Here is a 4,630-nt window from a genome sequence, read left to right on the forward strand (position 1 = left end):
TAGGAGAAAAGGCGAGAGACGGGAGGGAGCAAAGAGCGCTCCCGGAGGCCCCACGGCCACGGTCCTGGGACAGCCGACAGCCGCGCGCGTGCCAGCCGCTCACCCGGGGGTGGGCAACCAGACACGGGGGCCCTGCGTGCGAGTGAGAGGGACGCGTCTGGTGGAGGGGTGCTACGGGACCTGAACACCGGCGTTTGACGGCCGGCCCGCCCCGCAGCCCCTCCGACGCGCCCCGGGTATGCCAGAACGATCGGTGATAGAGAAAAGCAAGAGAATCGAGGGGGAGCAAAGAGCGCTCCCGAGGCCCCACGGCCACAGTTCCTGGGACAGCCGACAGCCGCGCGCGCCAACCGCCACCCGGGGGTGGACGGCCAGACAGACGCGGGGCCCTGCGTGCGAGCGAGGAGGCGACGTCTGCGAGAGGTCCGGCGTGGAGCCTCCGCGGCGCGCCCCTGGGTGAACGCCTCAGCGGGCGCTGGCTGCGGGTGTGGATCAGGCAAAATGCGGGGGGGAGCGGGAGGCTGCCGCCGTCCACCCGCTCGGGAGCACGGTTCCCTGGGGACTGAGCACGAGAGGACCGGGGGAAAGCCGCGGCAGGCTTGTCTCCCCCGGTCTTCCGGCATTCGAAAGTGCCGGTGACCGCCGCCGGCCACCGCTCTTCGCCCTGCCCAGCGGGGAGACGCCTACCCCGGAGCAACAAATTTCGTTCGGTAATGCACGCGTGTCTGCCAGGAGAGTAGCCAGAGGTGCCGCCCCTCACCTCTGCTTTCAGCGGGAAGTCAGCCCGCAGGATGCGCGTTCGCGCTGGAAGCCCTTAGGAGCCGAGTAAGTACTCCCTCCCATATACGGAAAATCACGTCTCTACCCCCGGACGGCCTCAAGAGCGCAGGCACTGCCCACCGGGGAGGCGCGCCAAACACGCCGCCTCTTACGATGACACAACTGGAGGTAACGAAAAACAGCGACCCCTTCGGCGGCTGGAAGTGCGTGCTCCGGACACAAGGTCTACCCGGCCACTCCGGCACTAAGTACCGCCGGAGCCGGGTAGACGTGACAGCCGATCCGGTCCCCGGAGCCGGGTAGACCTGACAGCCGGTCCGGTCTCCGGAGCCGGGTAGACCTGACAGCCGAGGTGGTCCCCGGAGCCGGGTAGACCTGACAGCCGATCCGGTCCCCGGAGCCGGGTAGACCTGACAGCCGACGCGGTCCTCGGAGCCGGGTAGACCTGACAGCCGATCCGGTCCCCGGAGCCGGGTAGACCTGACAGCCGATCCGGTCCCCGGAGCGAGGTAGACCTGACAGCCGGTCGGGTCCCCGGAGCGGGGTAGACCTGACAGCCGAACCGGTCCCCGGAGCCGGGTAGACCTGACAGCCGATCCGGTCCCCGGAGCGAGGTAGACCTGACAGCCGATCCGGTCCCCGGAGCCGGGTAGACCTGACAGCCGATCCGGTCCTCGGAGCCGGGTAGACCTGATAGCCGATCCGGTCCCCGGAGCCGGGTAGACCTGACAGCCGATCCGGTCCCCGGAGCGAGGTAGACCTGACAGCCGATACCGACCCCGGAGCGAGGTAGACCTGACAGCCGACCCGGTCCCCGGAGCCGGGTAGACCTGACAGCCGATCCGGTCCCCGGAGCCGGGTAGACCTGACAGCCGATACGGACCCCGGAGCGAGGTAGACCTGACGGCCGCTCCGGTCCCCGGAGCCGGGTAGACCTGACAGCCGATCCGGTCCCCGGAGCCGGGTAGACCTGACAGCCGATCCGCTCCCCGGGGCCGGGTAGACCTGACAGCCGACCCGGTCCCCGGAGCGAGGTAGACCTGACAGCCGATACCGACCCCGGAGCGAGGTAGACCTGACAGCCGATCCGGTCCCCGGAGCCGGGTAGACCTGACAGCCGATCCGGTCCCCGGGGCTAGGTAGACCTGACAGCCGGTCGGGTCCCCGGAGCCGGGTAGACCTGACAGCCGATCCGGTCCCCGGAGCCGGGTAGACCTGACAGCCGATCCGGTCCCCGGAGCGAGGTAGACCTGACAGCCGGTCCGGTCCCCGGAGCGAGGTAGACCTGACAGCCGACCCGGACCCCGGAGCCGGGTAGACCTGACAGCCGACCCGGTCCCCGGAGCGAGGTAGACCTGACAGCCGATCCGGTCCCCGGAGCCGGGTAGACCTGACAGCCGGTCGGGTCCCCGGAGCCGGGTAGACCTGACAGCCGATCCGGTCCCCGGAGCCGGGTAGACCTGACAGCCGACCCGGACCCCGGAGCCGGGTAGACCTGACAGCCGGTCCGGTTCCCGGAGCGAAGTAGACCTGCCCGCCTATCCCCGGAGGCGGGTAGAAGTTGCAGCCGAGCCGGTCCCCGGAGCCGGGCACACCGGGCAGCCGGTGTGGGGTGGGGGTGATATTTTTGTTTTTTCTTTTCGTTCATGATTTAAGCGTCACCGGCACAGCGGCCAGCCTGACCCGGGTCCTCCCTTCCAACAAGTGCGTGCGGGCAGGTGGGGGGTGGGGGGGTGGGGGGGCGGCGGGGGGGCCGGGGGCTCATAAATAATTTTGATTTATCACCGGGTGGTGATAAATAATTTTGATCTTTTTTTTTCGTTCACGTTTTTAGCGTCACTGGCACAGCCGCCAGCCTGACCCGGATCGTCCCGGCGGGGGGGGGCGGGGGGGGGGGGGGCTGTCGGGCGAGGGGGGGGTATGTGGGTGGGGGGAGGGGTTGGGGTGGGCGAAAAACTAAGTTTCAACTTTTTTTTGTTCGTGATTTAAGCGCCAGTGGCAGAGCCGCCACCCTGACCCGGATCAGGTCGGGGGCGGGGGTGGGGGTGGGGCGTGGCGGTCCGCGGCTTCGCGCCCTGCGCGGGCGCGCGAGCACACCACTGCCCGGCAAGCGGCAGCGGCGGGGAAGGGGTGCCGGTGCAGAGGCAGGCGAGAGCGGGCAGCGAGCGGGCGGGGAGCACGGCGCAGAGGTGGGCCGGGGAGAGGGCGGCAGGCACGCGGTGCCTCTTTTCGGAGTAGGTTTTGGGTCGGTAAGGTGGGGGGGGGGGGGGGGGGGGGGGGGGGCGTTGTGTGTGCTGGGGGCGGGGGCGGGGGGGTTCAGTGGGTTCTCCAGCCGCGGCAGGGGCGGGCAGGCGCGCAGCAGAGCGAGCGAGCGAGCGGCTGAGAAAGGAAGGCGGGAGCGCCGGGGCACGGGCACGGGCACGGCCAGGGCCAGGGGCGCGGCAGGGTAGAGACTCGGCAGCCGGGGTTAGATCCCCGCTCGCCACCGGGAATCCCTTAACCCGCCCGGGCACGGAGCCGGCAGGGACTCCGCTGGGTCCTAAAGTCTCCCGCCGTCCTTGCCGGGGCGGGGTGGGGGGGGGTGGCAAACCTGCCCGAGGGCAGCGTGGGGAGGGGGCGGCCGGATTCGCAGTGAACCGGGTGGTGAATAGAGGCGGGGGAGGGGGGGGTGAAGGGGGACAGCGGGGTGTGGCGGGGGGGTGGGTGGTAATTCGGTGGCGGCAGCGGGGCTTGGGGGGAGACACTCTGTCTGCGTCTGCGTCTGCCGCACGCGAGAGGTTCGGGCCCGTTGGAGGGGGTGGGGTGGGTGTTGTGTGCACGTGTGCGTGCGGCGGCAGACGGGGCTTTGGGGCTGGGGGAGAGGCCTGCTGGGGGGGGTGAGAGGCGAAGGGGGGAATGGGAAGGGGCGGGGGAGATGGTGCACCCGTGTGCAAGTGCCTCGGTGTGCGCGCAGTTGGGGTGGGGCAGATGTGACCCAGACGCCTGGGTGCCTTGGGGAGCACTTGTGGGGCAGCCGGGGGGCACAGCTGGGGCAGCCATGAGGCATTTGTGGGGCAGCTGTGGGGCCAGCGGCACCCGCAGGCCTGTCTTCCCTGGGGGGAGACGGCAGGCCCACAGACCCGCTATTCCCTGGGGAGCACCTGCAGGGCAGCCGTGGGGCAGGGCTGGGGCAGTACTTGTGGGGCAGATGTGACCCAGAGGCCTGCTGTTCCTCGGGGAGCACTTGCGGGGCAGCCGTGGGGCACTGCGGGGCAGCTGTGGGGCCGGGGCACCAGCAGGCCTGTCTTCCCTTGGGGGGAGAAGGCAGGCCCGGAGTCCCACTATTCCCTGAGGAGCAGCTGCAGGGCAGCCATGGGGCAGCGCTGGGGCAGTACTTGTGGGGCAGATGTGACCCAGAGGCCTGCGGTTCCTCAGGGAGCACTTGCGGATCAGCCGTGGGGCAGAGTTTGAGAAGCTGTGGGGCCAGAGGCACCCGCAGGCCTGCGTTCCCTGAAGCAGACTGCAGGCCCAGATGCCTGTGGCTCCTCGGGGAGCACTTGCAGGGCAGCTGTGGGGCAGCACTTGTGGGGAAGATGTGACCCAGAGGCCCGCTGTTCCTCAGGGAGCACTTGAGGGGCAGCTGTGGGGCCAGGGGCACCCGCAGGCCTGCCTTCCCTGGGGGGAGACGGCAGGCCCAGAGGCCTGCGGTTCCTCGGGGAGCGCTTGCGGGGCAGCCGTGGGGCAGCACTGGGGCAACACTTGTGGGGCAGATGTGACCCAGAGGCCCCGCTGTTCCTCGGGGAGCACTTGTGGAGCAGCTCTGGGGCCCTGCGGGGCAGCTGTGGGGCCAGGGGCACCCGCAGGCCTGCCT

Source organism: Rissa tridactyla, unplaced genomic scaffold, assembly GCF_028500815.1.
Source record: "Rissa tridactyla isolate bRisTri1 unplaced genomic scaffold, bRisTri1.patW.cur.20221130 scaffold_620, whole genome shotgun sequence".
NCBI classification, from domain to species: Eukaryota; Metazoa; Chordata; class Aves; order Charadriiformes; family Laridae; genus Rissa; species Rissa tridactyla.